At 40.7% G+C, this 23478-nt stretch overlaps 1 pseudogene; it reads right to left on the bottom strand.

The window, feature by feature from the left end:
• Positions 1-576: 576 nt before the first annotated feature.
• Positions 577-1606, bottom strand: LOC147990899 (uncharacterized; annotated as a pseudogene).
• Positions 1607-23478: the final 21872 nt, after the last annotated feature.

Raw genomic sequence — 23478 nt, 5'->3', positions numbered from 1 at the left:
GGGTTTCGTCGGCCTGCAAAGAAAAGTCTGCGACGTGACATCCGAAAGGCAACAAAAACGAGAGATTATACATTTATTGAAGGGGGCCGGTGTGACAGATACCGTGAGGGCGTCGAGCTCAGCCAAAGACGAAGCACCGCTGAGCACGTCCCGTGCCGGAGCCGGTGTGGGAGCCGGTGCGGGAGCAGTTGCAGGAGCCAGTGCGGGAGCAGGTGCAGCTGCAGGTGCTGGTGCAACGCTAGTCGAGCTGCTCCCGAAGAAGTCAGCAAGGGGAAAGTCCGCTGCATTTTTTTTCTGGATTTTGCCTGCTCCAATTGAAAACGGTCAGAACCAATGTAGTAGACATATCTACAAGCACCTGTTTTGCGGCAGCTACCGCTGTTGCGACTGTCTCAGATGATTTCTTCTCAACCGCAATCTCAACCTTCTTGTCGATGTTTTCTTCAGTTAACCTCCGTCTTTCCTTTCTCTCCTCCGTGGTCTCATGGTAGTACTTCTTCCACGTGGCGCCGTCTCTGACACCGTGCACGCGTCCATACGATGGTCGAGTCTCCACCGGGAGTCCTTTCAATATGTTCAACGCCCGGTTGAATGGAGTGTCCCACTTGGGCTTCGCCAGCGCCTCAGACGGCGAGTCACTTTCAGCCGCAATCCTGTGCTGCTCTCTCTGTAAAAGGCACAAGGATCATTTACAAATATGACTAACGTGCAGTCGAATTGATCAAAAACTAAAATTACCAGCAGTCTCATGAACTCCGTCGTGACCGCGTTTGTCTCGAAAACCTTCTTCACTGGGTCCCAACGGTGTCGGGCCCTGAGGATGTCACGCTCCTGCGGGACGGTGAACTCCGCCAAGGGGCCTGGGATGCCCAGACTCGCGGCTTCTGCGTCCCCCTTGGCCCATATGGACCTCTTCCCGCTGTAACCACGGCTTCCGAGGTGGTGGCACCCAATGTTCCTCTGTTGAAGCCCCTTCATGTACTTCGACTTTTTTTGGCAGCTTCGGCCTCGCAAGCCACCTTGAATATTTGAAAGTGCTCTGCCGTGATTGTCGGATTATCCTTTACAATCTCGGAGTAGGGTTCTTTTTTGTTGACAATCCGATATTTCACCCTTGATTTCCAGGCGGCCAACGAGTCGCTAAATTGGTCATGGCGTGTTTGTTTATCTTCTTCATTGTCGGGTCCTTATCTGGATCTTTATAATCCTTTTCATTCCGGCCCAGGAACAAGAATATTTGGTGCAACTTCTTTAGGAGGGAGGGCCTCATATTATCTATCTTCTTTAGTTTCTCATCGTTGATGGTGGCGGTTGTCCATATGATGCAGCCTATTTGATTGCCGTAGCACGCGCGTGCTTCCTCGGGCGCGTTTGGCTCAAAATTGCCATCGTCCACCTCCGTGACCACTAGTCTAGTAGTCCTGAGCTTGTTAGGAAGCTGTTGCCTCTTTGCTTTTGGTTCTATACCGGCTCCGCTAGTCTCGGCACCGGTCTCAGTCTCAGCGCCGGTCTCGATGCCGGTCTCAGTCTCAGCACCGGTCTCAGTCTCAGCGCCGGTCTCGATGTTGGTCTCAATCTCCGATGTGACAGGTGGACCCAGCAACATCAACTCTTGCCGTCGGCTTCCCTCAAAAATTCTTCTGCCGCCAGGTAGACGTTGTCGCAGTCACCAGAACCCTGTCCTTCATCGTTGCTAGCCATGTTTCCTACGATTAAATCTAGTCAATTAATTCTAGACCTAATAAAATGAATAATGACATAAAAAAGGCCTATGCTTTGCAGGAACATTGACTCCTTCCCGGTGTGGCAAATCCCGGGCACTCGATATGTCCTAGTTTGTAGCACAAGTCATGCCGAAATTCGCGGAAAATTTCGGCATGACTTTTGCTAAAAAGTGGACAAATCGAGAACCTGAAATTTGCCGGAACGGAAATGAATCAACATTCCGGCAAAACATAGGCCACTCGGCTTCATCCCCTGGAAACAACAAAGCCACTTGGGCACAATCAAACCACTTCAATGAAAAGATATAGCATGAGCAAACACTATTGAGGAATTTGTATATAACATGGCCACTTCAATGAAAAGATATAATCAACAATAATGGAATATGTGAATGAACATCAATGACATATATCATATAACAACAATCTTGTTTTTTGTTTACATAGCAACAATTAGTTTAACCAAGTTTTTGAAAAGAAAAACAATTCTGTTTTTTGTTTATAGCTAAATGCCATAGCTACTGTTTTTATTTATAGCTAAATACTTTTGTTTTTTGTCTAAATCTAAAAGTCTAGGAACTCCATTTTCTCTAACCCTTCCGACCTCAGCAAAATTTCCACAGCAAGACCTTAGTACCTACACCCAATTTCTTCAAAAATATTCAGGTCCATAGTCCAAATAATTCAAATTTCATTTGAATGAAATTTGGAACAGATTCAGGTCCATAGTCCAAATAATTTTTTATAGCTAAGTGTTTTTTGTTTATAGCCTCTATTAATTTAAATCTAAATGCTACTATTATTTACGTACCCTCTATTAATTTAAAGCTAAATGGAATTACTGTTTAGGCATTTTCATAAAAATTTGCCCTAGCTAATTTCCTAAAAAATTGCTAATCATATTTCCTAAATGCGAAAAAATGCCTACTGCACTAAAAAAATCTAGGGTTCATATGAACACCTAGGGTTCATATGAACATCAACACAGCATCAACATATATATGAATTGCCCTAGCAGAGAGAGAGGAGGGTAGGGGAGAGGAGAGGCAGAGCCTTACGGTCAGCGGCGAGGGCAGGCTCTGGCTCGGGCGGCGGAGGTCCTGGGTGGGCTCAGGCGGCGGCGGTGAGCTCGAGGGAGGCGATGGTGAGGTCGACGACGGCCTCAGGCGGCGGCGGTGTGGTCGAAGGCGGCCTCGGGCAGCAGCGGTGTGGTCGAAGGCGGCAGGGCGACGTCGGCGATGGAGCAATTGGGGGAGAGGGGGGAGTGGAGGGGGAAGGACTTAGCGAAATTTTGAGCCCGCGCGCCCGGGGGTTAAGTCAAACTAGCAGTAGCGCATTTTGCCGAAATGCGCTATAGCTAAGTTAGCTATAGCGTTTTCTAGCGAAACGCGCTACAGCTATTCCTTTCTGTTTTATTTTTATTTTTCTTTTGTTTTCTTTACATTTTCTTTTTTATTTATCCTTTTTCTATTTCTTCATTTTAATTTACTTTTCTACTAATTTTTCTATTTGTTTTCTTTTTCATAGCAGTAGCGCTCTACAGCATAAACGCGCTGCTACAAAGTTTTTAGCAGTAGCATGCTTCTGGAAGAACCGCTACTACTATTCCTAGCCTACCGGCACCAGCAAGGGAATTATAGTAGTAGCGCTTTTCCGCGCAGACGCGCTACTGCTACAACAATGGTTGTAGCGTGCTTTTGTAACAAGCGCTACTAATAAGTAGCAATAGCGCCGTGTTTTGACCAGCGCTACTGCTATACCTCTGTGTATAAGGTTTTCCCTAGTAGTCCCTTCCACAGATTTCCACCTCGGTCATATCGTTGTAGTGCTTAGACGAAGGCATGCGTCGGTAACTTCATCATCACCGTCATCATGCTGTCATGCTGATGAAACTCTCCCTCGGCCTCAACTGGATCAAGAGTACGAGGAACGTCACCGAGCTGAATGTGTGCAGATTGCAGAGGTGCTGTGCATTCGGTACTTGATCGGTTGGATCGCGAAGACGTTTACTACATCAACCGCGTTACTTAACGCTTCCGCTTTCGGTCTACGAGGGTACGTGGACACACTCTCCCCTCTCGTTTCTATGCATCTCCTAGATAGATCTTGCATGGTCGTAGGAAATTTTTTGAAATACTGCTTCCCCAACAGTGGTATGAGAGCTAGGTCTATGCGTAGATGTTATATGCACGAGTAGAACACAAAGGATTTGTGGGCGTGGGTATATACATATTGCTTGCCGTCACTAGTTGTTTCTTGATTCAGCGGTATTGTTGGATGAAGTGGCCCGGACCGACATTACATGACCACGTTCATGAGACTGGTTCTACCGACGTGCTTTGCACACAAGTGGCTGGCGGGTGTTAGTTTCTCCAACTTTAGTTGAATTGGATTCAATGAACAGGGTTCTTTCTAAAGATCAAAAAGCAATCACTATACCGCGTTGTGGTTTTTGATGCGTAGGTAAGAACGGTTCTTGCTAAGCCTGTATCTGCATATGCTAGGCTCGTCAAGTTTAACCCGAGTATTCTGCATGTGCAAAACTGGCTTGCACCCGTTGTATGTGAACGTAGAGATTATCACACCCGATCATCACCTGGTGTCTCAGCACGAAGAACCGTCGCAACGGTGCATACTCAGGGAGAACATTTATACCTTGAAATTTTAGGATCATCTCATATTGCTACCATCGTACTAAGCAAAATAAGGTGCGGAAAAGATAAACATCACATGCAATCAAAATATGTGACATGATATGGCCATCATCAACTTGTGCCTTTGATCTCCATCTCCAAAGTACCGTCATGATCTCCATCGTCACCGGCATGACACCATGATCTCCATCATCTTGATCTTTATCAAAGTGTCATCACATGGTCATCTCGCCAACTATTTCTTTTGCAACTATTGCTATCACATAGTGATAAAGTAAAGCAATTATATGGCGCTTGCATCTTATGCAATAAAGAGACAACCATAAGGCTCCTGCCAGTTGCCGATAACTTCAACAAAACATGATCATCTCATACCACAATTTATATCTCATCATGTCTTGGCCATATCACATCACAACATGCCCTGCAAAAACAAGTTAGACATCCTCTACTTTGTTGTTGCAAGTTTTATGTGGCTGCTACGGGTTTCTAGCAAGAACCGTTCTTATCTACGCATCAAAACCACAACAATTTTTCGTCAAGTCTGATGTTTTAACCTTCAACAAGGACCGGGCATAGTCAAACTCGATTCAACTAAAGCTGGAGAAACAGACACCCACTAGCCACCTGTGTGCGAAGCACGATGGTAGAACCAGTCTCATGAACACGGTCATGTAATGTCGGTCTGGGCCGCTTCATCCAACAATACCGCCGAATCAAAGTATGACATGCCGGTAAGAAGTATGACTATTATTGCCCACAACTCTTTGTGTTCTACTCGTGCATATAACATCTACGCATAGACCTGGCTCAGATGCCACTGTTGGGGAACGCAGTATTTCAAAAAATTTCCTACGATCACGCAAGATCTATCTAGTAGATGCATAGCAACGAGAGTAGAGTGTGTGTATGTACCCTCGTAGACCGAAAGCGGAAGCGTTTATTAACGTGGTTGATGTAGTCGAACGTCTTCGCGATTCAACCGATCAAGTACTGAATGCACGGCACCTTCGTGATCTGCACACGTTCAGCTCGGTGAAGTCCCTCGTACTCTTGATCTAGCTAAGGCCGAGGGTGAGTTCCGTTAGCACGACGGCGTGTTGACGGTGATGATGAAGTTATCGACGCAGGGCTTCGCCTAAGCACTACGACAAAATGACCAAGGTGTAAAATTGTGGAGGGGGGCACCGCACACGGCCAAAGATCAACTTGTGTGTCTATGGGGTGCCCCCTCCCACATATATAAAGGGGGGAGGGAGGAGAAGGCCGGCCAAGGGTGGCGCACCCAAGGGGGGGGAGTCCTACTCCAAGTAGGATTCGCCCCCCTTTCCTACTTCCACAAGGAGAAGGGGGAATGAGAAGAGGGAGAGAAGGAAAGGGGGGCCGACCCCCCCAACCCTAACCCAATTCGGATTGGGCTTGGGGGGTGCGCGCCTCCACCTGACCGCCTCCTCCTCTCTTCCACTAGGGCCCATGAAGGCCCATTAACACCCCCGGGGGTTCCGGTAACCCCCCGGTACTCCGGAAAATGCCCAAACTTATCCGAAACCTTTCCGGTGTCCAAACATAACTTTCCAATATATCAATCTTTATGTCTCGACCATTTCAAGACTCCTCGTCATGTCCGTGATCTCATCCGGTACTCCGAACAATCTTCGGTACATCAAATCACATAACTCATAATAAATCGTCATTGAACATTAAGCATGTGGACCCTACGGGTTCGAGAAGTATGTAGACATGACCGAGACACATCTGTCGTCAATAACCAATAGTGGAACCTGGATGCTCATATTGGTTCCTACATATTCTACGAAGATCTTTATTGGTCAAACCGCATAGCAACATACGTTGTTCCCTTTGTCATCGATATGTTACTTGCCTGAGATTCGATCGTCGGTATCATCATACCTAGTTCAATCTCGTTACCAGCAAGTCTCTTTACTCGTTCCGTAATGCATCATCCTGCAACTAACTCATTAGTCACTTTGCTTGCAAAGCCTATAGTGATGAGAATTACCAAGAGGGCCCAGATACCTCTCCGAAACACGGAGTGACAAATCCTAATCTCGATCTATGCCAACTCAACAAACACCATCGGAGACACCTGTAGAGCATCTTTGTAATCATCCAGTTACGGTGTGACGTTTGATAGCACACAAGGTATTCCTCTGGTATTCGGGAGTTGCATAATCTCATAGTCATAGGAACATGTATAAGTCATGAAGAAAGCAATAGCAATAAAACTGAACTATCAATATGCTAAGCTAACGGATGGGTCTTGTCCATCACATCATTCTCCTAATGATGTGATCTCGTTCATCAAATGACAATACATGTCTATGGTTAGGAAACTTAACCATCTTTGATTAACGAGCTAGTCAAGTAGAGGCATACTAGGGACACTTTGTTTTGTCTACGTATTCACACATGTATCAAGTTTTCGGTTAATACAATTCTAGCATGAATAATAAACATTTATCATGATATAAGAAAATATAAATAACAACTTTATTATTGCCTCTAGGGCATATTTCCTTCAGCTCCATGGACGCGTGGTCTCGATCCCGGTGACTAGGACCATCTCCATCCATGCCGTCGTGCCAGAACGTTCCCCTTGATGCGATGAATCCATTCAGGTAAGAAGGAACGCATTCCGTCAACCACAACGAAGAATTCTGCATGTCTGCGTACACTGTCCATCAAGTTCGTCACACCGTTCCGTCCAACTCGGTGATCCTCTATCCAATTCCTCATGCACACCTTCTCAACATCACTCGTAGTATCTCATAGGCATCATGTTTCAACCTATCTGTCTCGTTTTTCGCACTTGTCCAAAACATATTTCGATTTGATGGCATCGGCTTGTCTTTATATTTTTGGTCTGTCAGATAATCTTGTGGTCAACATATGAAATGTTTCTTGTGGCTGTAGTAACCATGTTGTGGAGTTAGATGGATAGTTTGATCTTGCAAGCGATACAATATATATTTCCGTACTCATTCTGGCGGTAGAATACAAGGGACTTTCTAGTTCGATGATCTTTTTGTAGTATGATATTTCCATATGTTCGTGTTATGCCTCTCATTATTTTTGGTGTGACATGTGAGTTGTTAGATTATTTTGTTTATGAATTAGAGTTATTTAGAATAAGTTTTGCATATTGTTTCGAGTGGACAATTTGTTTTATTGTCTATAGTCCACTTTTATGCATGTGTAGAATATTTGGTGAACTTTTTGTTAGAATGTCATTTTCATTGTTTTTGTTTTTGATATATGGCTAGGAGCCGCTCCTAATTATTTCATAGTATTATGAGTAAGATATGATTCATTATATTTATTTTACTCTTGTTTAAATTGTTAAAATAGTTATACGTATTTCCTTCGGAGCGGTAATTTGTGTTACCCCATATATTTCTTTTTATGCTTGTGTTCTAATTTTTTAGAACTATTGCCATGCGTAGAAATCTCCATGTTTAATCTATAGGATTTGTTTGATGTCTATAGATATACAATAGTTGTTGCGTGAATTATTGATTTGTGTCTCACTTATAATTATATTAGCATTTCTTGTATGATTGTTTATATCCATGTAGTAGTATGATATCTATTGGTAGCAATTTCTGAGATATTTAGACTTATGGTGAATTACCCTAAGTTTTGTTTGTTTCATTTAATTATGGAATATTCCATGTTTTTATTATTTTAGTTTTTGCTTAGTATGGATATATCTTAGATATGGTTCACATGTTCATTTCCATCCATGTCACATGTTGTTTTATTGGTTCGAAATCATTGTCATGTCTATGATGGATGTTTATATACTGTTTGTACATGTTGTTGCATAGTTCCTTTATGCTAGAAGTTAAATGAAATGCTTTCTTGTTTGCGAACAAATCCATTATGGTTCTTTGTAGCATAACATATTTTTTGCTAGTTGATCCTCTTGTTTTGTAGATGTTTGTTACCCATTATTATATGGTTGGATGCTTTTATGTCATGGTTATATATGTGTTCCTTTGTAGATTTATTTCTTCTGGCATAGAAGTTAGTTTATTAGATCTTGATAATTATTTGATGTGTTTTGTTTATCTAGGACAATACCATGCCATGCTAGCCTTGCTCAAACTTGAATGCATGTTTTATTGTATGATTCCCATGTGTTATAGAATTGCTAGTGTGTATTATATGATCACACTTGTGGTTTGCCTTTGCCTGGTAGATATACATGCTAGTAGTTCATTGATCTTATATTTACTTCAGTAGAATCCCTACTTGCCTGATCAATGACATATCATGATGTTGTGTTTGGATTACTATACTGCATGGTGTGTGTTTGTGTGTGTACCAATTCATGTTATAGATCATGCCTAGTCTAGTGTCCTATGTTCGTGCAAGTGTAAGTTGTACTAGACAGGAAATGCATGTTGTTTCCATTATTCATGCTTTGGTAATTCACTGCTTGATGTCATGGCCTACATGTTTACTTGCTTAGTACGATTTATCTCTTATGCTTATAAGTCGCAACTAGCATGATATTGTTGTGTGCTACTGGTATGCTTAATGTTTGGTTAGCTGATATCAACTGGGTTATGTTGTTATTATGAGTGTATTGTATTGGTAGCACAGTGTGTAGCTTATGCATTGATCTTCCATGCTTATTGGTATATCTAGTTGTTGCATTGTTATATGACTAGACTTCATTATATTTTGATGTGTTATATTATTCCTAGACATCTTTCATGCAAGTTATATTTCATGTCTTATTATGTTCCGTGTATTATACTTACCTAGTTTAGTTGTTCCTTATAGATGTTTAACTTCATCACATGTTAGCATTATGAGTGATTTATACTTGTTGTGATAGTTCGTCTCATGTTTAGGATAATTGCCCATTCTTTTGTTCCATGTGTTGTATATGTTTGGATACTATTGACCATTATAAATATTTAGATCCTATCTAAATATTTATTTGTGGTTAACTCTTACCTTTTCATTCAGGTTGTGATCGTGTAGTTAAATGTGTAGGATGGTTCCATTTCATATGTTGTGTTTGTTATATTTATACTTGTTTCATGTAGAGTTAGCCAAGATGTGTAGTGGACACTACTACTGGTTAGTCGCATAGTTCATACTAGAATGTTAGTCTTGATCGCCAAGCCTTCTTTAGCTGGGTCAACCTAACCATGTCATTTCGTTGAATCATCTTCGTCACCCTCCCGGTCATGCTACCTCATTTCGAATCTACATCTTGATCAATATCTTGCTATCCATCCACTCTTAATTTGTTTTGGATGTTATTTGGATTTACTATTGCTTTGGTATTTATTATTTGTCTTTTGTTATCGTTATGACGAGTAGGGAGTGACGATGATGTTGGACATGGACAGAAACATGTTACCGAAGAAGGACTAAACAACGAAGGCATGCCTCCTTCTTTGATCATACTTATTATCCTATGTTTACAAAATTGCATTGTGTTTTATGGTTACTATATGCATGCTTTTTATTCTTGTAGCTAGCGTGTCGATTGATACATTACCTTGATCTGCTTGTCGCCTATTCACTTGACACCTAAGTAGAATTATAGTATTCTGATAGAGTATAAATGCTTAGCCATGCTTATCACCCTACATGTGCTTTGTTGAATGACCTTTGGGTCATTGACACTTGAAACTTATCGCTGAGCTAGGCCAGTTGGCCCTTGTTGATCTCCTCTACTCTCTTCTACTCTAGGTGAAACTTACCAGGTTGAAGGGGGCAATCAGTCATCCGTGCCACATGAGGCCTAATAAGTCTTGGATTTGAAGATTGTGTAAATAGTACAACCACATGCTATATGGGCACTGGCTTGGTTAAGTAAGCTAGTCAGCCTTAGGTGTCGATGTTGCCGTACCGCAGATGGGATAGCTGCCCCACGGGGAGTATCCTCGGCATAGATGGGGGACCGGTTTGAGGACGTACTCTCAGTTCCATGCGCCAGACCCAGTGGGCATGTCACATCTTTGGGGGATCTAGTCCAAAGACCTCATCACAATCTCCCTGTCGATATACCAAATGGTGTACTATACCAGCGGCCACTGGTGGCATCAAGACGGGATTGTGTCATGTGGGTAAAGTGTACGACCTCTGCAGAGTGTAAAACTATTCGAATAGCCGTGTCCATGGTCATGGACAACACATGAATCTTTCTTGATATACATGACATGTCTTTCTTATTCCCTCTTTAAACTATTCTTGGAACCTATGAAGAGTGTGAGTTGATCGAGGATCCTCACTTTGATGAAAGTTATTCTGGAGATAAAACAAGTTTTCATCCAAAACTACTTTTATCTAGCTACTTTGTTTCAAACAAAATTAGCTTTTATGCAAATGAGCCATCCAGCCTTCCGTTGAAGCCACATGTAGCTAGTAGGTCCTCATCGAGGGAGGCATGTTGAGTACGTAATGTACTCATGGCAATAATTTTGTTGACAATAAAGTTTCATGAAGACGAAGGTGGTGACTGCGACAACTATGACGATCCGTAGGAGTGAGGTCACGTGGACTAAATCGTCTGCCTGTGGCTGAGATGGAGTCGCTACGCATTATACTTTCCGATGTTTTCTGATTGTAATAAATGTCACACGACATTTCTCTAGGTATGTCTTGTGGCAAGATATATTTAAAATTGTAATACTTTTACGTATTGTGCAATGATACCATTTCACTTTGTTGTCAACAATGATCCCGGGGTTGAAAAATATACATAGGAGGGTCTGGAAGTTAATTCCGAGTTCTCACATCATGTTTGGATTTGAAGGTCTGTTCCCAACTGCATAGGATTTGCCATCTTCTGCACCAGCAAATACACACCCAATTGAGTAGAGGAAGAGGCAGGGGAAGAATACTCGGTAGTTGCAAGCAAATTCTAGAAGCTAGCCACCTGTACAAGCGAGAAAATGTTCACCTTTGTTTGTATATGGCAATAACAATGAGGACCCGATGGAGAATCCTAGTTACAGATAATGAGTATTTTTTATGTTAACGAGTCGCCATTGTTCCTTTTTTCATGTGGTTATGCAAAGTGTTCTGAAACTAACTTTGATTGCAAATTCTCATGCATGAGTCTTCTCAATCTCATTATCTCTTTGTTACTCCCTCAGTCCTATAATATATTGTTTGTAATAACAACATATTATAACCAATGTATTCATATATTGTTATTATAACCAATGTATTCATATAATGTTTGTAATAACATCTGATATCATGGTGTAGAGGGAGTACATAACTACATATTACAATATATTTCATATAATTTAAAATTGTACATACATATGGCATATATTTTTAATATTACCCGAGACATATTTTTATGTTGTGCTGGAAATATTCTGATTCTGCATTAATTATTCCAGTTGGCAATTCCGTTGTGATAGAAAGTGATATATGTTTTTTATGTACTGAAGTTTACTAAGAATTTTTAACCTCCATTTATCTTAACATGGTATTCTTTTATTGTGTGTGAGAAACTTGACATGATATTCTAACTTTGATAAATTACAGTTTCCTATTTGCATAGGATTAGTATCAATTGCAAGAAAAGTTTTGTAAAAGGAATGCCTATTGCCTGCAATATGGTATTGTTTAGCTGAAACCGTTATTTTACTTCTTCACGGCCCAATTTATCTTTCTATTGGACAACTTTCCTGCCAGGTCTCACAAGCAGCAATATAATTTGTAATTAAATTCAATTTATGTCCACTATTTTAGAGCTATATGATTTCCGAATGTCAGTTTTCCTTCCCTTTCTTTAGCTTTTATTCTTTTGATGTATCTATTTTTAATAACCAAATGTCCCGCAACAACGTGCGAGGTTTTCTCTAGTTCTAGAAAATGCTTGGCCCTATATTTGAAAAAATAATCATCATGTATTTTTTAAAAAAAATCAATGTGTGTTAAAAAATGTTCCCGCGTATACAATAAAATATATAGTGTGTATTATAAAAAGGTGGACATGTATTTGTAAAAAAAATACAACTATATAAGGGTACTGGGTTCGGAACGAGTTGTGTTCCAAGAGTGGACATGCAACTATGTGAGACATGAGTTGCATGTTCGGTTTGGACATTGAACTGAGTAGTGTGGGTTTACATGTTTGGTTTGGACATGCAACATGGTCGGTGGGTTTACATGTAGGGGTTGGACATGGAACTAGATAGGAGTCAGGGCAAGTTGCGTGCTAAAAAACAAAGCACGAGCCTAGTTGCCAGTCAAAAGGTGGGCATGCAAGTGGGAGAACTACGAGCTGAGTTGCGAGTTGAGTATGGACTTACAACTTGGAAAACTACAAACTATGAGACTAGTTGTGAGTCAAGGGTTGACTTGCAATCAGGATAAAAACAAAACTACGGTTCTAGTTGTGAGTCAAGGATGGACTTGCAACTAGGATGAAATAAAAAACACAGGCTCGGTTGAGAGTCAAGGGTGGGCTTGCATCTGGGATAAAAAAAACTATGTGCCTAGTTGCAAGTCGATGGTGGACTTGCAACTGAGACACGTATATAAAACAATGATACGAGTTTCAAGTTGAGGGTTGACGTGCAGCTGAGATGAAAAACAAAACACATCGCATTTGGGAACCGAGGGTGGACTTGCAACTGAGACGATAATAAACTATGGGTCCAATTGCGAGTCTAGGGTGGGCTTGCAACTGGAACAACAACAAACTATGGTCCCAATTGCGAGTCGAGGATGGACTTGCAATTAAGACAACTACGAACCAATGAGCCTAGTTGCGAGTTAAGGGTTGACTTGCAAATGGGACTATATAAACTATGACCCCAGTTGCGAATCAAGGATGGACATGCAACTAGGATGAAAAACAAAAACACAAGCCTAGTTGCGAGTTGAGGGTGGGCTTGCAACCGGGAGAAATATGAGCCCAATTGTGAGTCGAGCATGGACTTGCGACTAGGACAACTATGAAACTATGAGCCCATTTGTGAGTCAAGGGTCAAGTTGCAAATGTGATGAAACAAAATACAGTCTCAGTTGTGAGTCAATGGTGGACTTGCAACTGAGATGAAAGACAAAATGCATGCCCAACTGTGAGTCAAAGGTGGGCTTGCAACTAGTATAAAACAAACTACGAGCCTAGTTGTGAGTCGAGGGTGGACTTCTAACCGAGACAACTTGCTACTTCTTGAGCTTGCGTTGTTTTTTCCCTTTAAGAGGAAAGGGTGATGCAGCAAAGTAGAGATGAGTATTTCCCTCAGTTAGATAACCAAGGTATCAATCCAGTAGGAGACAACACACAAATCACCAATACCTGCACAAAAAATCAAACAACTTGCACCCAACTCGATAAAGGGATTGTCAATCCCTTCACGGTCACTTGCAAAAGGTGAGATTTAATAGAGATAGATAAAACTAAACAAAAGATAAAGTAAATATTTTTGATTTTTTTGGTTTATAGATCGGAAAGTAAAAGATTGCAAAATAGTAGACTGTAAACTAATGCGATGGAAAATAGTAGATCAGAAACTTATATGATGGAAATAGTAGATTGGAAACTTATATGATGGAAAATAGACATGTGGGCCATAGGTTTCACTAGAGGCTTCTCTCAAGATAGAAATAATACAGTGGGTGAACAAATTACTATCGAGCAATTGATAGAAAAGCGCAAAGTTATGACGATATCTAAGGGAATGTTTATGAAATATAGGCATCACATCCATGTCAAGTAGACCGAAACGATTCTGCATCTACTGCTATTACTCCACACATCGACCGACTCCTGCCTGCATCCAGAGTATTAAGTTCATGAAGAACAGAGTAACACATTAAGTGAGATGACATGATGTAGAGGAATAAACTCAAGCAATATGATGTAAACCCCATCTTTTTATCCTTGATGGCAAAAATACAATACGTGCCTTGCTGCCCCTACTGTCACTGGGAAAGGACACTGCAAGATTGAACCCAAAGCTAAGAACTTCTCCCATTGCAAGAAAAACTAATCTAGTTGGCCAAACCAAACCGATTGTTTGAAGAGAATTACAAAGATATCAAATCATGCATAAAAGAATTCAGAGAAGATTCAAATAATATTCATAGATAAGCTGATCATAAATCCACAATTCATCAGATCTCGACAAACACACCGCAAAAGAATATTACATCGGATAGATCTCCAAGGACATCGAGGAGAACATGGTATTGAGAATCAAAGAGAGAGAAGAAACCATCTAGCTACTAGCCATGGACCCGTGGGTCTGAGGTCTACTCGCGCTTCATCGAAAGGGCAACAGAGTTGATGTAGAAGCCCTCCGTGATAGAATCCCCCTCCGGCAGGATGCCGGAAAAGGCCCCAAGATGGGATCTCACGGGAACAGAAGGTTGCAGCGGTGGAAAAGTGTTTTCGTGGATGCTTCTGGTAGTTTGGGAATATATGTGAATATATAGGAGGAAGATCTAGGTCAGGGGGTCACTGAGGGGCCAACAAGGTAGGGGGCGCGCCCTCCACCCATGTGGCCGCCTCGTGGCTCTTCTGACTTGCACTCCAAGTCTCCTGGGTGTCTTCTGGTCCAAGGAAAATCATCGCGGAGGTTTTATTCCGTTTGGTATTCCTTTTTTGCGAAGCTCAAAAACAAGAAAAAAAACAGAAACTGGCACTGGGCTCTAGGTTAATAGGTTAGTCCCAAAAATAATATAAAATAGCATATTAATGCATATAAAACATACAGAACAGATAATATAATAGCATGGAACAATAAAAAAAATTATACATACGTTGGAGACGTATCACAACTATATAAAACTATGATACGAGTTGTGAGTTGAGCGAGCACTTGCTACTGAGATGAAAAAAAGAACACATCCCAGTTGTGAGTCGAGAGTGGACTTGCAACCAGGACAACAACAAACTATGGACCCAGTTGTGAGTCAAGGGTGGACTTGCAACTGGGAAAACAACAAACTATGGGCCCAGTTGCGAGTCGAGGCTGGACTTGCAACTAGGAGAACAATAAACTATGATCCTAGTTGCGAGTCAAGGATGGACTTGCAATTAAGACAGCTAAGAAACAATGGGCCCAGTTGTGAGTCAAGGGTCGACTCGCAATTGGGATGAAACAAACTACAGTCTAAGATACGAGTTAAGAGTGGACTTGCAACTGGCTTGAAAAAACAAAAACATAAGCCTAGGTGCAAGTCAAGGGTGGGCTTGCAACTGGGAGAATTATGAGCCCAGTTGCGAGTCAAAGGTGGCCTTGCAACTGGGACACAACTACCAAAGTATGAGCCCAATTGCGAGTCAAGAGTCGACTTGCAACTGGGATGAAATAAATTAGAGTCCCACTTGCGAGTCAGTGGTGGACTTGCAGCTGGGATGAAATAGAAAACACATGCCCAGTTGCGAGTCAAGGGTGGGCTTGCACCTGCGATAAAACAAACTACGGGCCTAGTTGCGAGTCAAGGGTGGACTTGTAACTAAGACAACTATAAAGAACTATGGTACGAGTTGCAAGTCGAGGGTGGACTTTCAACTGGGACAACTACAAATTATGAGTCCAATTGCAAGTCAATAGTGGACTTGCAACTAGGATTAAAAATACCATAGGCCCACTTGCGAGTTAATGGCGAGCTTGCAATTGGGATGAAAGAAACTACGTGCCCGGTTGTGAGTCAAAGATGAAGCAAAGGCCTTCTCATTTTCCTACCTCTCTTGAAATCCTAACGCAGTGTCCTTCCTGATAAGAATATAAAATTAAACTACACGGCAACTAGATGGGGACTTGCAACTAAGACCAGAAGCAAAAGTAGTAACCTAGTTTGCGAGTGGAGGGTGGACTTGCAACTGGATTGGAAACAAATAGAAGGCAAGATGCGGGTCAAGGGATGGGCTTGCAAGTGGTAAGACAACAACACCTATGGGCCTGGTTGCGAGTCAAGGAGGGACTTGCAACTGGGACAAGAACAAAAGTACGGCCCAGTTGCGAGTGCAGGATGTTCTTACAACTAGGTTGGAAAAACTACTATGGGCCAAGTTATGAGTCGAGGGGTGGGCTTGCAACCAGGATGACAACAACACCTCTCGGCCTAGTAGCGAGTGAACGGAGAACTTGCATCTGGGTTGGAGACAACTACATGCCAAGTTGCGAGCCAAGGGTGGGCAAAAATGAAGCCAAGTATGCCAACAAAAAAGGAAGCGCGGCAAAACAAAAAATAACGAGGTGGGAGATCGAGTGCTTGCAAGAAAATTATAGAAATTTAACTGAATGGTGAGAAACTTAGATGAGACATCATTTCGTTAATTAAAAAGGTGTTCACAAACTTAAAAAGTATTTCCAAATTTTATAAAAATATTCACAAAAAAATTCAAACATTTGCAAGAAAAGGAAAATATGAAAGTGAAAGAAAGAAATAAAATAAAATAAAAAATAGACACAAATAAAAAATCAAAAGAAATAACGGATAGAGATAATAGAGAAAAGAAAGAAAAACTAAAAAGAACAAAAAAGGATTTGAAATAGTATTTGCAAACAGAAACACATTAAAAACATATAGGAAAGACTCAAAACAAAATGAAAAACAAAAATAGGGTCACGATTGAAACACCCAATTTTATTTGTATGATGCAAAATTACTGTGTCACAACTGAAACACACACGAAAAAGGGGCCTGCTTAAAATACAACCTGTCCATGACTAGAAATGTACCTCATATTCAAGGTTTTGAATATATAGTATTTTGTCTCAATCAAGAAAAACTAGATGCAAAACAAGAATAAAAAATCACATGGATAGCACGGACAAAATACCGAACAACACTTCGCGTACATGCCCCGAGGCAAAGAGACAAGACGTGATACGTCTCCAACGTATCTATATTTTTTATTGTTCCATGCTATATTATATTCTGTTTTGAACATTATTGGGCTTTATTATACACTTTTATATTATTTTTTGGACTAACCTATTAACCGGAGGCCCAGCCCAGAATTGATGAATTTTTTTTGCCTATTTTAGGGTTTCGCAGAAAAAGAATATCAAACGGAGTCCAAACGGAATGAAACCTTCGGGAACGTGATTTTCGGAACGAACATGATCCAGATGACTTGGACCCTATGTCAAGACATCAACCAGGAGGCCACGAGGTAGGGGGCGCGCCTATCCCCCTGGGTGCGCCCTCCACCCTCGTGGGCCCCCTGTTGCTCCACCGATGTACTCCTTCCTCCTATATATACCTACGTACCCCCAAACTACCAGATACGGAGCCAAAACCCTAATTCCACCGCTGTAACTTTCTGTATCCACGAGAACCTATCTTGGAGCCTATTCCGGAGCTCTGCCGGAGGGGGCATCGGTCACGGAGGGCTTCTACATCAACACCATAGCCCTTCCGATGAAGTGTGAGTAGTTTACTTCAAACCTTTGGGTCCATAGTTATTAGCTAGATGGCTTCTTCTCTCTTTTTGGATCTCAATAAAAAGTTCTCCCCCTCTCTTGTGGAGATCTATTCGATGTAATCTTTTTTTGCGGTGTGTTTGTTGAGATCGATGAATTGTGGGTTTATGATCAAGTTTATCTATGAACAATATTTGAATCTTCTCTGAATTCTTTTATGTATGATTGGTTATCTTTGCAAGTCTCTTCGAATTATCAGTTTGGTTTGGCCTACTATATTGATCTTTCTTGCAATGGGAGAAGTGCTTAGCTTTGGGTTCAATCTTGCGGTGTCCTTTCCCAGTGACAGTAGGGGCAGCAAGGCACGTATTGTATTGTTGACATCGAGGATAACAAGATGGGGTTTACATCATATTGCATGAGTTTATCCCTCTATATCATGTCCTCTTGCTTAAAGTGTTACTCTGTTCTCTTGAACTTAATACTCTAGATGCATGCTGGATAGCGGTCGATGTGTGGAGTAATAGTAGTAGATGCAGGCAGGAGTCAGCCTAGTTGTCTCGGACGTGATGCCTATATACATGATCATACCTAGATATTCTCATAACTATGCTCAATTCTGTCAATTGCTCAACAGTAATTTGTTCACCCACCGTAAATACTTATGCTATCAAGAGAAGCCACTAGTGAAACCTATGGCCCCCGGGTCTATCTTCCATCATATTAATCTTCCAATACTTAGTTATTTCCTTTGCCATTTATTTTACTTTGCATCTTTATCATAACAATACAAAAAATATTATCTTATCATATCTATCAGATCTCACTCTCGTAAGTGACCGTGTAGGGATTGACAACCCCTTATCGCGTTGGTTGTGAGGATTTATTTGTTTGTGTAGGTGCGAGGGACTTGTGTGTGGCCTCCTACTATATTGATACCTTGGTTCTCAAAAACTGAGGGAAATACTTATGCTACTTTGTTGCACCACCCTTTCCTCTTCAAGGGAAAACCAACGCAAGTGCTCAAGAGGCAGCAAGAAGGATTTCTGGCGCCGTTGCCGGGGAGGTCTACGCAAAAGTCAACACACCAAGTACCCATCACAAACCCTTATCTCCCGCATTACATTATTTGCCATTTGCCTCTCGTTTTCCTCTCCCCCACTTCACCATTGCCGTTTTATTCGCCCTCTATCTCTCTATCGTCTCTCTCTTTCTCTTTTTGCCTCTTTTTGCCCCTTGCACTTTCTGCCGTTATGTCTGAAATTGGGGAAATTATTGTCGATATGGACAATAATAATATCATGAAAAATTCTAATGCTCCTGCTGAAGAACCCCCTATCTTACACACAAAAAAATCCGTATTGGTAGTGGTAATATTATTGGAAAAGGAGTTATCCAAGATTTCTTTACTTGTGCCGGTGCTTTGCCCTCTATGGGTAGTTCTATCCTCCATAGAACTAGTAGTCTTGCGGATGCTATCGTCTTTCTTATAGTTGAACTTGAAAGGCAATTTATGCACATGCACCCTTGCATACAAAGGATATTCCTAGAATTTTCTAATATTGAGCATTCTTCTGTTAAGCGTGCCGCTACTATCTTTTTGGCTCATGAATTCAGATTTATAATAAAAGAGGCCAAATAAATCGTTGCGCATTATAGGGTGGACGCTGGCCGTCCTCCCATAGAAACTATCCTATTTATCAAGAGGAAATAATGCGTTTTCAATCTCTAGATTATGTTGCTTTTAATGAAAACCTTAGAAAAAAGGTTCCTACCAATGTTCTAGTTGATAGACTTTATAAACTTAATAATGATCTTGCTATTTGAAATAATGAGCTAGGATATTGTCTTGAGTATAGGCTCACAAAGTTCTGTCAAAAGAATGCTTATAATGATGAATTGGTTGTGCAATACGAAGGGCCGAAGGAGGAACCTATACCTCCTAAAGTTGATCTTGGGGACTTTTGTCCCATTAAATTTAGCCCTTTTGATTACTTTTGCTTTCCTCAAATAAAACTTGCTGCTGAATGTAGAGAATACGAAATGAGTTTTAATGATCTATCCTATTATTATGGCAGTACCTAGATCTATCCTTGCTTTTTATGCCTAGCTAGGGGCGTTAAACGATAGCGCTTGTTGGGAGGCAACCCAATTTTATTTTTATTCCTTGCTTTTTGCTCCTGTTTAGTAATAAATAATTTATCTAGCCGCTTTTTTGGTTGTGTTTTTTGTGTTTAATTAGTGTTTGTGCCAAGTAGAACCGTTGGGAAGACTTGGGGAAAGTCTTGTTAATCTTGCTGTAAAAAACAGAAACTTTAGGACTCACGAGAACAGCTGCCATTTTTATTTGGAAAGTGATATTTAGTTAATTATTTTTGAAGATGATTAATAGATAAATTCCTCATGTCCAGCAATTTATTTTAGAATTTTTGGGGTTCCAGATCTTGCTTTAGCTACAAATTACTACAGACTGCTCTGTTTTTGACAGATTCTGTTTTTCGTGTGTTGTTTGCTTATTTTGATGAATCTATGGCTAGTAAAATAGTTTATAAACCATATAGAAATTGTAATAAAGTAGGTTTAACACCAATATAAATAAATAATGAGTTCATTACAGTACCTTGAGGTGGTGTTTTCTTTTCTTTCGCTAACGGAGCTCACGAGATTTTCTACTTTAAGTTTTGTGTTGTGAAGTTTTCAAGTTTTGGGTGAAAGATTTGATGGATTATGGAACAAGGAGTGGCAAGATACTAAGCTTGGGGATTCCCATGGAACCCCAAGATAATATAAGGACACCTAAAAGCCAAAGCTTGGGGATGCCCTGGAAGGCATCCCCTCTTTCGTCTACTTCCATCGGTAACTTTACTTGGAGCTATATTTTTATTCACCACATGATATGTGTTTTGCTTGGAGCGTCTTGTATGATTTGAGTATTTGCTTTTTAGTTTACCACAATCATCCTTTCTGTACACACCTTTTGAGAGAGACACTCATGATTCGGAAGTTATTAGAATACTCTATGTGCTTCACTTATATCTTTTGAGTTATATAGTTTTTGCTCTAGTACTTCACTTATATCTTTTAGAGCACGGTGGTGGTTTTGTTTTATAGAAACTATTATTATCTCATGCTTCACTTAGATTATTTTGAGAGTTTTAAATAGTATGGTAATTTACTTAAATAATCCTAATATGCTAGGTATTCAAGACTAGTAAAAACTTTCTTATGAGTGTGTTGAATACTAAGAGAAGTTTGATGCTTGATGATTGTTTTGAGACATGGAGATAGTGATATCAAAGTTGTGCTAGTTGAGTAGTTGTGAATTTTGAAAATACTTGTGTTGAAATTTGCAAGTCCCGTAGCATGCACGTATGGTAAACGTTATGTAACAAATTTGAAACATGAGGTGTTCTTTGATTGTCCTCCTTATGAGTGGCGGTCGGGGACGAGCAATGGTCTTTTCCTACCAATCTATCCCCCTAGAGCATGCGCGTAGTGCTTGGTTTTTGATGACTTGTAGATTTTTGCAATAAGTATGTGAGTTCTTTATGACTAATGTTGAGTCCATGGATTATACGCACTCTCACCTTTCCATCATTGCTAGCCTCTTCGGTACCGTGCATTGCCCTTTCTCACATTGAGAGTTGGTGCGAACTTTGCCGGTGCATCCAAACCCTGTGATATGATACGCTCTTTCACACATAAAACTCCTTGTATCTTCCTCAAAACAGCCACCATACCTACCTATTATGGCATTCCCATAGCCATTCCGAGATATATTGCCGTGCAACTTTCCACCGTTCCGTTTATCATGACACGTCCATCATTGTCATACTGCTTTGCATGATCATGTAGTTGACATAGTATTTGTGGCAAAGCCACCATTCGTAATCCTTTCATACATGTCACTCTTGGTTCATTGCATATCCCGGTACACCGCTGGAGGCATTCATATAGAGTCATACTTTGTTCTAGTATCGAATTGTAATCATTGAGTTGTAAATAAATAGAAGTGTGATGACCATCATTTTCTAGAGCATTGTCCCAAGTGAGGAAAAATAAAAAATAAAAAAGGAGAGAAAGGCCATAAAAAAGAGAAGGCCCCAAAAAATGAGAGAAAAAGAGAGAAGGGACAATGTTACTATCCTTTTTACCACACTTGTGCTTCAAAGTAGCACCATAATTTTCATGATAGAGCCTTTTGTTTTGTCACTTTCATATACTAGTGGGAACTTTTCGTTATAGAACTTGGCTTGTATATTTCAATAATGGGCTTCCTCAAATGCCCTAGGTCTTCGTGAGCAAGCAAGTTGGATGCACACCCACTTAGTTTCTTTTGTTGAGCTTTCATATATTTATAGCTCTAGTGCATCCGTTTCATGGCAATCCCTACTCCTTGCATTAACATCAATTGATGGGCATCTCCATAGCTCATTGATTAGCCTCTTTGATGTGAGACTATCTCCTTTTTTGTCTTCTCCACATAACCCCCATCATTATATTCTATTCCACCCATAGTGTTATATCCATGGCTCATGCTCATGTATTGCGTAAAGGTTGAAAAAAGTTTGAGATTACTAAAGTATGAAACAATTGCTTGGCTTGTCATCGGGGTTGTGCAAGATGAGAGCATTCTTGTGTGACGAAAATGGATCATGACTAAACTATACGATTTTGTAGGGATGAACTTTCTTTGGCCATGTTATTTTGAGAGGACATAATTGCTTAGTTAGTATGCTTGAAGTATTATTATTTTTATGTCAATATTGAACTTTTATCTTGAATCTTTCAGATCTAAATATTCATACCACAATTAAGAAGAATTACATTGAAATTATGCCAAGTAGCATTCCACAAAAATTCTGTTTTTATCATTTACCTACTCGAGGACGAGCAGGAATTAAGCTTGGGGATGCTTGATACGTCTCCAACGTATATATAATTTTTGATTGTTCCATGCTATATTATATTCTTTTTTGGACATTATTGGGCTTTATTATACACTTTTATATTATTTTTGGGACTAACCTATTAACCGGAGGCCCAGCCTAGAATTGTTGTTTTTTGCCTATTTTAGGGTTTCGCAGAAAAAGAATATCAAACGGAGTCCAAACGGAATGAAACCTTCGGGAACGTGATTTTCGGAACGAACATGATCCAGAGGACTTGGACCCTACATCAAGACATCAACCAGGAGGCCACGAGGTAGGGGGCGCGCCTACCCCCCTGGGCACGCCCTCCACCCTTGTGGGCCCTCTGTTGCTCCAGCGACGTACTCCTTCCTCCTATATATACCTACGTACCCCCAAACTACAAGATACAGAGCCAAAACCCTAATTCCACCACCGTAAATTTCTGTATCCATGAGATCCCATCTTGGGGCATGTTCCGAAGCTCCGTCGGAGGGGGCATCGATCACGGAGAGCTTCTACATCAACACCATGGCCCTTCCGTTGAAGTGTGAGTAGTTTACTTCAGACCTTCGGATCCATAGTTATTAGCTAGATGGCTTATTCTCTCTTTTTGGATCTCAATACAAAGTTCTCCCCCTCTCTTGTGGAGATCTATTCGATGTAATCTTCTTTTGCGGTGTATTTGTTGAGATCGATGAATTGTGGGTTTATGATCAAGTTTATCTATGAACAATATTTGAATCTTCTCTGAATTTTTTGATGTATGATTGGTTATCTTTGCAAGTCTCTTCGA

Source organism: Triticum urartu, chromosome 1A (genome assembly GCF_056163025.1).
Source record: "Triticum urartu cultivar PI428250 chromosome 1A, HENAU_Tu73, whole genome shotgun sequence".
Taxonomy (NCBI): domain Eukaryota; kingdom Viridiplantae; phylum Streptophyta; class Magnoliopsida; order Poales; family Poaceae; genus Triticum; species Triticum urartu.
Note: the sequence above shows the minus strand (reverse complement) of the source record. Positions and strands in the feature narration are given on the sequence as shown.